At 43.6% G+C, this 13193-nt stretch overlaps 1 long non-coding RNA gene across 1 annotated transcript; it reads left to right on the forward strand.

The window, feature by feature from the left end:
• Positions 1 to 2898: 2898 nt before the first annotated feature.
• Positions 2899 to 9227, forward strand: LOC135235366 (uncharacterized). Its single transcript, XR_010324364.1, has 4 exons — positions 2899 to 3072; positions 3221 to 3335; positions 4145 to 4277; positions 6976 to 9227. It is a non-coding gene; the product is annotated as an uncharacterized LOC135235366 (long non-coding RNA).
• Positions 9228 to 13193: the final 3966 nt, after the last annotated feature.

Here is a 13193-nt window from a genome sequence, read left to right on the forward strand (position 1 = left end):
TGATAAGTGCAATGGGAAATGTATCCAGTGCAGTAGATGGGGTTTAATTGTATTGATTGTTTCACATATTGGGAAATCTGTTTTTAAAAAATACTGAAATGCTTAAAAGCTCTTTCTGAAAAATCAGTCTTGAAGACCTTGCCTTTATTCCTGCTTGGAATCTCATATGTCTTTATGTAAGTATCCGACACTTTCTTGTGTTTCTGTTTTTTGCTTTCGACACATTTTGTGTCAGAGTTACAGTACTACTATTTTGTTGTTGCAATATATATATAGTTCATGTGTTACAAAGGGAGACTTTTTAACGCAGACTGTGCTAAAAATGTACTGTCCCTTAAGTAGACATGGAGGTGTGTTAAAAAAAACAATGAGACGTGTTGTTTTTCACACATCTGCTTTTGAGAGTGTGGAACTGGAGGTTCTCAGCAGAACCATATAAAAGGGGGGGGGGGTTGGGTGAGGGGGGGGGGTGAATAGTTATGAGATCCAGGGGCTGGTTGTGTTCATCCTCAGGTTTAACCTGAACTCCACCCAAAGCTTTGATCTGAAGCTGTGTTGCTTCCCCCACCTGTGGAACATCCAGCAGGATGACACAGCATGACCTGTTCCACCAATCACAGCGACTCGCATCACAAAGACTGCGTCTACCACCAGCCAGTAAGGGTGAAGCCTGGTTTTTCAAACCTGTCCACGGGGTTTTTTTTTTTTTTTAACTGGATCAAATATTCAACTTGTGTCTTTCAGAACTGGAAAATTCTGATCATTCCAGTACGGATCCGGCCTTGATCGATGAATCTTGACGATGACGATTAAAGGTAAAGCTAGTTTTGATGCCAAATGCTGGAATAATCCCGATATTTTTGAAAAGTTGAAAGAAACTTCCTACAGTTTCCTACAGTACCAGGAACATTATTTTTGTAGCACTGCAGCATGAACTATTTTAGTTACTCTGACAGCGGTATACAATTAGCTCATTAGAGCGAAAGCCAAATAAATTTTTACTAAATTAGAATTTTACTGAATAAAAAAGTTTAAAAAGAAAACCAATCACAAAATAAAACTTAAATTTCCATGAACTCAACAGCTAAGGCTGACATTGAATTGCACATCCATTAAAAGAAATTGAGAGTACAAATCCAGCCCTGTCTAACAGGTGCAAATTAACTGAACAGTAGCCTACTTAGGAAAACTGATGAAATTGCACCACTGCAATCTTAAAGCATGACTAAAGGGTGTTGCTTGCTGTTGGATTACCTTAGCGAAAGATGTTTAATTCTTTATATTTCCATTTTTAAGGAATGCTGGTGTGTTCTGCACAACTACACGCCTATGATGTCCTAACTTGTGTTTCAAACGACTTTGTGTTCAGCAGGAAATTTCAAGAAGGTCAGTTGACTGGATCATTTTGAATATGTATGCTTTTGGTCCAGAATAAAAGTGTTGAAAACTGACCCACGATGCATAAATCTGCTGGAATTTATGGGCAAAAAAATAAAAAAAAAATAAAAATGCAACGCTGCTGTTGAAGTCTTGTTCCCCAAGCCGGCGAACAGTAATATGTCAAAGATATTCATATTAAACAAGATTATAGAGTGCACTTTGCATTCACCGCGCAGGCATATATACTATCGCTGTTTATTTATGCAGAAGCGACGATTGTTCACCAATCAAAAATAAGTGCCTAACATCTCCAAATAGGCATTTATCTGTTTGCTTGCTGTATAAAGCCGTTCCATTAATGCATTTCTCTCTCGAGTCTCGGGGAAATTAAAGCATACCGGTTTGCTCTAAGTCTGCGTACGTCTCCCTGGGGAGAAAAACATGCTAACTCCTCCACGGCAAATGCTTTTGCTGCAGTGCCGACAAGCTTCAGAATATGCCGAGCTTATTAAGTGCAAACTCCGGGCGCGGTCTATGGCAGCGGTTTCTAATCGCGCCGATGGATAATTAATGGTTAATTAAAGATTTTAGAATTCCATCCCGTTTTTTTAAAATAGACGGGCATCTGTTTGCTGTTCTCGATCTCTAGCGCGCAGATGTGAGGATATACGCTGGGGATAAAGCAACAGCTGTTGTTGATTATGAACGGTGTAGGTGCTGTACAAGGCCTGTCACACCGACGGCATCGTGACGCTTCTGCTTCTCTATTACACGCGCCGACTCGACATGTGACCGCTAAGACCAATCTTCAAGTGTTTTCAGTGAGAAATTGAGTTTTTCTTTTCTTTTCCTTTTTCTTTCTTTATTTTAACCTTTTTGAAAGGTATGTTTTTTCTCGTCCAGAATTCTAAGTCAGTGTTCTAGAGTGCCATTGCTTTTCAGTTCAAGTAGTGATTGCTACATCAGCATCAGAATCTTCAGTTAAGAACATTCTAATCGCATATTTGTGATCTCACACCATAAAGGGTTAAAGGTTCAATTTCGCCTCTCTTTTGTTTTTTTGCCCGGTTAAGCTGGTTCAGGCCAAACTGCAGATATGCGCATGGTACCAATACGTCCGGGTCTGGATAAGATGCCAGGCAGCTAGCTGGCCGAGCAGAGGGAATTCTGGGAGGTAGGTGTCGGACCAGTGCGGGGTGTGATGTGTCAGGGAGGTGTATCCCAGTGTGACAGCCGTGCCCTTTACCGTGTCCCTATCAGAGCCAGCTCTGTGATGGCTGCCCACTGGGTTATGTTATGTTATAAAACAAGTGTGTCTGGGCAGCGCGTACTGACAGAGACAAGGCTAGACAATTATAGCGACAAAGTGCGCTCTCATGTGAAGGGATGCTGTGGATTTGCTCAGCTAAATGTCCTTCTATTCCTTCATTTTATGGCGTGCGTGCATGTGTGCATGCGTCACAGTGCGTGCGTGCATACGTGCTTTCGTGCATGCAAGCGAGCGTGCATGCATGTGTGCTTGCTTGATTGCTTGTTTTCTTGTGTTGGCATTGTTCTGTATTTAACTGGACAGACTGTTCCTGCTCTGGAGCATGCACTAGCAAACAGTGGCGATTAATCGATACCCGGCCCTGCTTTACTAATAAAAGCTCCTGTTTCCACACACACTGCAGCTGAACAGTAACATCCCAGGTAGGCTGCCAGCCTTTCTTTTTTTTTTTTGTTTTTTTTTTTGTTTTTCCACAAAAAAACCTCCATTATTTCCCTGTTTTTCCTCATTATGTCCCAGTCTCTCACTAACTGTGTTTCCTTCCTGTTTGTCCCCTCTCGGTGTGGGGAGTTCGCCCCCTGACTCGTGACAGACGGGGGGGCTATTCATCACACTCACGGACTGGAGGACGCTGGGCCTCTAAATCCGCTCGACGCTCCCGGAACGCGAGCCGGGCTCCTGCGCGGTAGGGGAGCAGCTGCCTGTTTGCAAATGAGGGCGAAACAAACAGCGCAAAAAAATGCAACTTTTTAAATGCGATGTAAACAGTGGGCCTCGTTCACGAAACACGTGTACGTCGATCATATTTGATCGTAAACCGCGTGTGTAAGAACGTTTCCACGCGAAGCGCAAAATGCATTTAATGAGCGGACCACCTGGCGTGGCTGCTCTGCTGATTAAAGAAACTATTTTCCCGGGACAAATTATTTAATTGAAATCAAGGGGCGATGTCAGCAGTTAATTACCTTGGACAACGTGAGCAGTAATGCTTAATTTGTTTGGGTCAAATGGCGTGCAGCTCTATCAACAACGTGAATCAGAATGTAAAAATGTCGCCGGTAGAGTCTTTGACTGGCATGAAGATGGAGGACTTTGTTTTGAGGATGTGTAAGGCAAACAATTGCTTGTTAGTGCAAACGCAGCTGTCGGGTGGGGACAGCAGTGTTTTGGATCGGCACAGAGATGATCAAAAAGGTATTTCTGCCAAAGTCAGACTTTTCCTCTTTTATTTATTGCCTTTGCACAAGGTGGGTGGAATGAGGCTGGACTGGTGAAACGGACAAATACATCATAAGAAATCATTAATAATAAGTTAACTTAGTCCTCTGTACTCTTTACATTTGTTTTGTGTTCATTTTTGGATGCATTTATTTTGCTATTTAGATGTACTATTTGTTACTACTATTCCTGCTATATTACTGTTATGAGATTATTTGCATGGATTTACTTTTTTGTTATTATCAGATGGATTTACTTTATTAATTCGTTTAACAGGGACCGTGTCCATCACAACTGATGCACCAGAGTCACCAGAGTTAGCTTCATGGCTACGTTTCCTCTGCGGTCCCTGGGATTGAGAGGAATGACATTCAGGAGTGACCTTCATCATTTTTTTACAAGCAAAAAGGTGTGGGGGGAGGGGGGGGGGGGGGCAAACGCATATAGGCACATTGGACAGATGATTTATTGCTTAGAACTCCATGTTTTCTCAATTGATTCCTCGTCCCTTCAAACAAATGTCACGCTTCGGTAGACCAGTGCTGATCTGAATGTAATGCGTCGTGCCCTGGAGAAAGGACGAGAAACCGCTTGGAATCCAAGATTTGAATCCGTTTTTGATTTCCCCTTATGTGAAAATTAATGTGTAAGAGCCATATAATGCCATTACATTACTGACATTTAGCTGGTGTTCTTCATTCATGTGCCAATCGCCGTATTTGGCTATAGAGGGTGCCCTGCCACTGTACAGGGGATGCTATAGGTAGCGTACACTCACAAAGGTCATTTGTTAACGATTCTTTATCAGAACATACTGACATCTGGTATAATATTGGTTAGGCGAGGGGAACAGTCTCAGGACAAATGGATGAGGTCTGGTATTCTGGGTACACCTGTCAGGATATTGAACGTTCAGCAAATGACCATAGCGAATAGTTCTGAATCAAAAGGGTTACAAGCCATGAAAATCTATAAAAGTGTAATTGTTTATAAAAGATAATACATGACATTGTCGTGTCAGTTGTTTCCTACAGGCTTATAGCATATATCCTACTTTCTCTGCATTTCATGAGGGCGTAAATTGGCTCATATTTTCTCTCAGTGATGTTCCACCCAAGGTACCAAAAACAGTTTCTCTGCTCTTATTTTACTTCCTGGGTAATTTTCAAAGATAAATGGGCAACCAATGTATCTGTAATCTCATTATTTTAAAAAATAGTTTCAGTATAAGGTGTAAAGAACATAAAGTATACGGTATTAGGTCTGTCACAGTGGCAGAGTAGTATAGCGATTATAGACCTGGGCTCGTCTGAAAGGCTGTGGGTTCGACTGCCGGCTGGGTCATCGCTGTTTAACCACGGAACGAGATACTGGAACAAGATACTTGAACGAGATGAACAAGATGTTCATTTGCGCGGGCAGACTGTATGCAAAACTATAATCTGTGCAGGTCGTCCTGGATACGACCATCCGCTATAGTGCCGTAGATACGACCATCCGCTATGGTGCCGTAATGTAACATGCATTTCAATATAAAGAGCACGAAGCATTTGACAGTAATGTCGACATTACCGCCCCATTCTTTAAAAAAAAAAAAAAAAAAATGTGTTTAATAATGTCTGCTAGCTTTGTTCCGGTAAGCGTAGCAGACACAGTCAGTGAACCCTGGGTGCTGGAGCTGAATGCCTGCCTTTCTGTGAAAGCGATAAAAAAAAAATATATATATAAATTGCTTTGATTTTTCAAGGTAATCACCTGTGTGCGCTTCAGTGGCTCGTGTTTGGCCTGGGGCCTAAGTACACTTTTCGCAAGGAGTTTTAAATCAAGTGAATATTCTTTGCACATGCATTAGCGGTGATTGTGGAGGGAAATTGGGGATTTATACTCTGAAACCACTGCCTTGGGTTTCAGTTTGCACACACATTAATGAGGCAAGGCAAAAAAAAAAAAAAAAAGTAGCATTTTACATTTTCACATTCACACTTTTGGGGTTCTCTGCAAGCTTAAATTGCTGAGTACAAAAGGAGGAGAATTTATGATGAGGTCTAATTGGAGCCATGAAAATCTCTCCTTGTCCCCCACTGCTAAAAGCAAGAGATTCAGAGCACAGAATATTTCAGAGGGAAAAAAAAAACAAGCATAAATGTCTCGTTAAAACGTAAACATCAATTAGCGGCAGGACAGAAAATTCCACCAGCTTGCTGAAACGCATTATAAGATAAACAGGAAATTCAGTGAACCATGTGAATTTAATAACCGCATGCATCAACCTTTCCTGTAACTAGAGTTGGGTAGACGCGGTTGTTCAGTAGGCCTACTGACAAATCAGAATTCCAAGCCAGAAAAAAAGAGGCTCCCGGTAGCATGGCGCGTTTTGCAGATGAAGCTGCTAAGGCAATAGTATAAAAAAAATAATACGAGGGGCAAGAATGAATGGATGGATCGGTTAATTAAATAAGATTAGCGTAATTGAGTCTGTCTATCGCGGCGACTGCGCTGTTGATGGGATAGTATATCTGCTCAAAGCCTTAGCCGCGTTGTTCCGTCCCTCGCCGCTGATTTACCCCATTCGTTTGCGCGTTCCTCCTGGTTTCGTTAATAATGACGGCGTGTCGCGTGTGGGAGGAGTTTTGTCTCGCTGGCTGTTGACGGCGAGTCGCTTAGGTGTGTTCCACAGTGCAATCTGTCCCCTTTAAAGATGAAAGCGACGTCTGCTTCTTCTTCCTCTCATTTTCCCCGATCAAAGCACTCGGGTTATCGCTTCCTTTTGAAGATGAAACGTGAAATGTTAGTTGCTGCTGTTGGCGGCGGCGGTGGATGTGGTGGTTAGGTTCTTATTTATAATTAGTCATCGTTATCATCAATATCACTATTAGTGCAGGTTGTAATAGCAGAAGTTGTTCTTCAAGTATTAATATTAATAGTAATGATTGAACTGGTGTTGATCTCTGTACTTCACCTGCAGGCGAAGACTGAGACTTTTGGGGTGAAAAAACAAACAATTTGGCTTTTAATGTTGCAGGCCTTGAAAGGTAATGTGGTCAAAGACCGTAAGTGACAAAACTCCAACTGTATTCACTGACTGTCTCCTCTCTTTTTCCCCCCAGTTGTGTTTTCCAGCACAAAGCCCCTTTTGTATCACAGACGCTGAATCTGAGCGGAGAACCCCCGGAGTCTGGAAATCGTCTCACCTGAAAACTTTGATGTGGCTCAATCGGGAGACTTCACAAAAGAGAGCGCAGGTCACGACAAAGTGCATTTCACAGAGACGCTGCAAGAGGAGAGGCGCACAAAACCCACCTGTGTGGTTTTTGTGGCTTCTCTAAAGCTGAGGGAGAACAAAGCCTTCATTCTTTTAAGCAGAGGGAATGGGTTTTCTGACTGCCTTTCACACAAGTGCATCTATATTACACAAAAAGGTATTAAATAACGGAGTGGCACTTCATAGCATTAGAGCACTAATATGTTCCTCCACGCTGAAAGGTACGATGCAGCAGTAACTTTGACCAAACGACCTTTGACCTTTTCTCTATTTCCCGGTGGCAGTAAAATGTTCAGTGTTAAATTACAGTGTAGATGTGTTCCCTATTAGACTCACTTGAACTCTTACAGAGTTGAATTAAGACTGGGAAATTTACTGTGTATGTTCAGTGTCTATCCAGTTCTGAACTGAGATGCCCTGTGAGCTCCATTTAGTTGCGAGACTCTACAAGTTGTTGTACTGTGCCTCTTTTTTTTTTTTGTTATTTCAGCCAGGAATTTAACACAGAATCGATCTCTTCGTGCGCTCCCCCTCAGAAAGCAGAAAGGTCAGGACCCGAATGACGTGTTTTGCTTTGCCGTCGATAGCGCCGGCACATTCCATTAACGCGGTAATGCCATCAAGGTCCGGCTTAATAACTGCAGAGGCATGTAATGGACTGTTAACTACGGCCTTCCATCCCCATTGGAAACCCCATTACGGGGTCTGTGCCGAGTTTCATTGCTTTTCAGCGGAGACGCCTTGGAAAGGGTGAGTGAAATGGTGTTATGGATTTTTTTTGTTTTTTTTTCATCTTCCAATCCTGTTTTTCTGTTTCTGAGAAACTCATTCTGAGAATGACATTGTTAGGGTGCCGTCCCCTCCCATCGTAGTCTCTGCTCTCTGGTTTCAGTAGCGCTGTGTTATGACAATGGGCTCCCGGAGAAACAAGCGCCACTCGCGCTCTCTGAACATCCGTCCAGCAGGGGGCAGCGTACCGAGGCTCAGGTCTCTGGTTTGATAATTGTATTCTATAGTACCTGCGCAGAAGAGGGTCACCCTCGTACTCTCAGACTGTGGGCTCATTCCAGTTGTTTGGTTTTACCTCCTTGCATCCTTTGCTCGTGTCCTTTCCTCACTCGTTAGCTCTTAGCTCCCCTCGGAGGACACAAGGAAAGAAAGTGAAGAATGGAGGAATCAAGGAAAAAAGTGTATTAGACAAATAGAGGGTCTCTGTTCAGTCAAGTGTCAGTTTGAAGACACGTGACTTGCACGTGTGGCAGATGGCGAGAGGTGGATCCACAGGTCGATCGTTTATGTGTCACGCGTTTCGAAAAAAAATTCCTTACGCAAAGGGTGCACTCTTGTGTCCTTGCTCAAGCATCCTTCAGGAGCCTTCTAGCTCCTCACTCCTAGCTCCTTCAAGGAGTGTTTAATGGGTTGGCGCTTTGGCGGACCCCGATCGATTTCCGGGTCAGTCGAGGACGGATAAAATAAAACGATTGGAAAGAGCCCAGTGTGACCCTGCCAGGCCTCGGGCACGCCGTGTCCTGATTGGCTGTTGAGTCCGCCAGACCATAATGGCTGCAGGGCCTGGAGTAGATGGCAGTGACACAGCAGTAGAGAGAGAGACCACATGAACACGTCGAATGCTTTCGCCTGATTGGAAATCAGTCAGCCCCGCAGCTAAAGCTGACATGTGGAAGAGGCCTGTACTGCAGCCAGAGCAAACTGCCCCCAAGTGAAACAACTCGCGTCTATAATGCAGTTACGTAGCAGGACATTTTCCCCACAGTGTACCTATTTGGGCTTTGAAGACCACATCCTCATAGCTGAAAGCACTGCAGTATTAGGCTTTTCACTGTAAATATCAGGTTTCCTGGCAAGAAAATACAATGTAGATTGGAGATGGATCTGTGAGGATTCTTTTTCCTATTATGAACAAGTTTTAGGAAGACAATAGCTGCTCCCTCTGAATTATGGCACATTGGGTTCTATTTTGAGGACGCAGACATATTTTGGATCAGCGCAGAGAGGCGTAGCTATGTTTGTGCCTAGTTTGGTGTTTTCCCTGTTTTAAGTGTTTGTACTGGGTGGGTGGAAATAGGGCTGGCTTTGTGTGGGGGTGGGAGTACATTGGTGCACCGATTTATAGCATCTGAAAATTGCTTCTGGTCTTGGCACTGAAGCAACCACGTACACTCCATTTAAGGAAGAAAAATAAAACCTAAACAAACAAACCCTAATCTGTAATTCTTTACACTTGACAGAAACGCCAGAAAGTTAGTTTCCCGTCCTCGATGACAGTGATGGACAGTCAGTCACGAGAGCAGCAGATCAGAACAGCTCAGAGTCGAGTCTGCGCCATGCACACAAAGGCCGAGAAGCAAGGACGGTTGAGGCAACCGTTCATTTAACTGCTGAAAGCTTCCTGATTGGCCAGTGCCCAGTTCCACCTGTGCTACACCTGGAACTCATTACAAACTGCAGCATGTTATGTCATGCATCACGAGCATCAATGTGACTAACATACAAAAAAAACCATTTCAGTCTTGCCCCCTTGAAAGGTGTCATCTGTGCTAGCTTTCCCTCTTGTTTGGGCAGAAGTGTGGTATAATGGGTTAAGGCTGGCCTTGCAACATAAAGGTTGCAGGTTCGATTCCCAGGTAGGACACTGCCGTTGTACCCTTGAGCAAGGCACTTAACCTGCATTGCTTCAGTGTATATCCTGCTGTATAAATGGAATGCAATGTAAAATATTATGTAAAACATTGTGTAAGTCACTCTGGATAATAGCATCTGCCAAATGCCTGTAATGTTATGTGTTTGCTAACATGGAGCCCAAAATCTCTCGTGAACTTGACCTTCTGTGGTAGACCTACGTACAGCAGTCGAAAAGCACTAAGAGTACCAGGGCATGGCAAAATGATAACGTGGAAGCCAGGACTCCAGCATAACTTCAGTGGAGTGTCAGCTACTGCTGTTAGCACAGAGATGAACATGTTCGGCTGCTGTCTGATGTGTTACAGCCCACAGGAACAATGATACTCCCTGATTATACCTCTCAAGTGCCCTTTTCACAGAATGCCTGAACTCGGCCATTATTTTTCATATCTCTCTGGTTTATTCTCTGATTAAGTAATTCAAAAAGAAGCATTCAATGAAGGATCTTCTCTCTCTCTCTCTCTCGCGCACACACACACACACACACATATATATATATATATATATAAAGCCATCCATCCTCTATTATTATAGATGTTTTGTTGGCTGATCTCATAAATATATGCATTTCATTCTTGCAGTAATTATCCTTTGGCGCGGAGTCTAAGGAGAAGCCTTGGACCTCACTTTGCCTTAATAAAAAAAAGAGAGAAAAAACCTGAAGAGATTAAAGTTCTTCTCTGGGGAAATTAAATAGAAAAATGCAAGAAGATGCTCACAAAGAAGTTGCTCTGACACTGACTAATGAAAAGCACAGAAATTTACAAAGTTCAGAAAAACTTTTGTAACACTGTTCTTCTGTGTTAGGTGATTTCTTTTGTAAAAAAAAAAAAACATTAATAAATAAATCTTGAGCATGGGCCTCTGCTGAAGAAAAATGGATTAATTATGATAAGACATGGGGATCTAGAATCTCTTCAGATTCATTTCATATTATCGGTATCATTTGGACCCTGAGCTGGAGAACCAGACAATCGTTCGGGGGTTATCAAACATGCAATAGACCAGGGGTCCTCAATCTATCCAGAAAGGGCGTGGGGGCAGGCTTTTGTTCCACCAGCAGTTACACACTGATTCTACTAATCAAACACTAGAGTCTTTTGCAAAGGATCTTGATTAGTAGAATCGGTGTGTAACTTGGTTGACACCTCACCTCTGATAGTGAGACCTGCAATAGCAAACACAGAACATTTTTAAAGGCAGAAGGTGGCATTATCCATCACGATGCGAGCTGCCCAGTGTCAGGTGGAGCTGGTCAGACCTGAGAGCTCTTGAACAGTCTGACTCAGTGTTGGTTTACATAACTTTGCACTGTGTGTCCATCACCCTTCAAGGCTCTGTCTGTGGTTTGGGCTTGCGGCTCTGTCCACCGTGTGATCCATCCACCAGGTCTGGTGGTAATCAAACAAAATGTTCCCTGTACCGTCCCCTTTCATGTACCGTACTGTGAACAATTCGGCTTTGCTGGATCTGTCCGTCAAAAGGTGTGAGGCCCCTACGAATGCCCCGAGACATCTGTATCTTATAATCCGTGTTCTTAATGCAGCGTACTTTTTTTATACGCACACATGGATGTAGATTCCAGTGCGTGGTGGGGTGGGGGAGTGGGTGATGTTGTTAGTCAGGAGGACACCCACCCCCCCCCCCAAACCCACCAACTTTTGAAAATAAAATGTTATATGCTCCATGCTCCCCCCCCCCCCCTTCCCCCAAAAAAAAGAGATCCTAAAGAAAATTTTCTGTTTGTTGTCCACCCCACACCAAGTTGAAATGAGATCTTCATCCTTGGACACACATTACAGTAAACTGGCCACAGGGAAGCAGAGTGGTGACCTGTCGCACGTTTCCTTCCATTAGTGTGTGTGTGTGGGTTCACCAGGGGAATATCATGTTCCCTCTCCATCGTCATGAGCCCACAGTCAAAGGGAAATATGCACAAAAACAGCTTTCGTCTGAGTGCGAACTGAAACAGAACGTCCGTTGTCATCGCACCACCGCGCCTTTTTTCTGCACTGTATTGGATGTTTATTCTCTTCTAACGTTTTGTTGCTTTTCCCTACTGTTCTTTGAGAAGAGTCCTACGTCAACTCCATTTTTCTAAAATTTCGGTGTTAAATTAAATGTGGGTGCAGTGGTGCGAGCCCACCCCCCAGCTGCTGTTAGCTCAGAGTGTGAGTGCTCTCCTCAGAGCCCCTGACCACCCACTACCTCCGATTTGGGATCTACGCGCACTGTGCAGCGCTCCTCTTAATGGGTCCCGGGTCAGTTTGTGGCAAAGGGGGGGGGAATGGTTTGGAATTCGGTTCTTATTATTCCTGTGGTTCAGCCTTTGGGATCGGGGGAGGATAAGGGGGAAGCTGTGGAATCACATGACATCAATCAACCCACTCGCTACGGAAACGGACGACCCCCCCGCCCCCCCCCATACATCACCTCCGTCTGGGATGGCAATTTGCACTGTAAAAAATACCCTAAGCCAATGGACTGCGGTGGACTGAGTGAAAATTATATTTCTCACCAAAGGACCCCCCACGGGACCCCGGGATTCGAACAGGAACGGAGCCGGTGAAGCGCATTATCCCGAATTCACATCGCAGGGGAGGCAGAAAGAAGAAGGCAAAGCCGGGCGACGTCTAGCCGAGAATCTCCTTGTGCTGCTCGCGTGCGCTCGTGAGAGACGAGCTCTCTTCAATATGACCTCGTTACCCGGGAGAGGTACTTTATACCCTTTTTCTTTTTTCATTCTTCAAAAGCGCAGGCCGCGTTGCTATGGTTACCACATCTCCCTGCCCAAGGATTAAGGTAGAACGCGATGTCAAGGCGTGCGAGCGAGCGAGTGAGCGATGACTGAGTTGAGTAAACCTTTTTTTTTTTGGTTAATACTGTGGTATGCCTGTTTATTTCAAAACGACTACAGCACCTTTTTACTGTGGCAGAGTGGACACTGCAAGAATTCGATCAGTGTCTGAGTGTGTAGCCTCAATATCTTTTTCCATCGACACGCGCAGTGGAACTGGAATCATGTGAGGTTACTTGCTCTTGAATATCATTTTAAACAGCACCCATCCTCAGACCCTAATCTTTAAATTATAGCACAGCTGTCCCTATACACTGCAAAAATTATAAAGTATTTTCATCTTATATTTAGTCTTAAAATCTTATTTTTATTACTTTTTTTTTTTGCTAAATAAGATGCAAAGATTGCCAATGAAGTTTGACTCATTTCAAGATTTGCCAGTGGGGTAATATTTCACCTGTCAAGCAAAAAGTAACATATAAACAAGCTAATACATTCTACTTGAAAAAAAAGACATTGCAAGTCTCATTATAACGCACTTGTTAGCACATACATTTTTGCAG

This window comes from Anguilla rostrata, chromosome 11 (genome assembly GCF_018555375.3).
Source record: "Anguilla rostrata isolate EN2019 chromosome 11, ASM1855537v3, whole genome shotgun sequence".
NCBI lineage: Eukaryota > Metazoa > Chordata > Actinopteri > Anguilliformes > Anguillidae > Anguilla > Anguilla rostrata.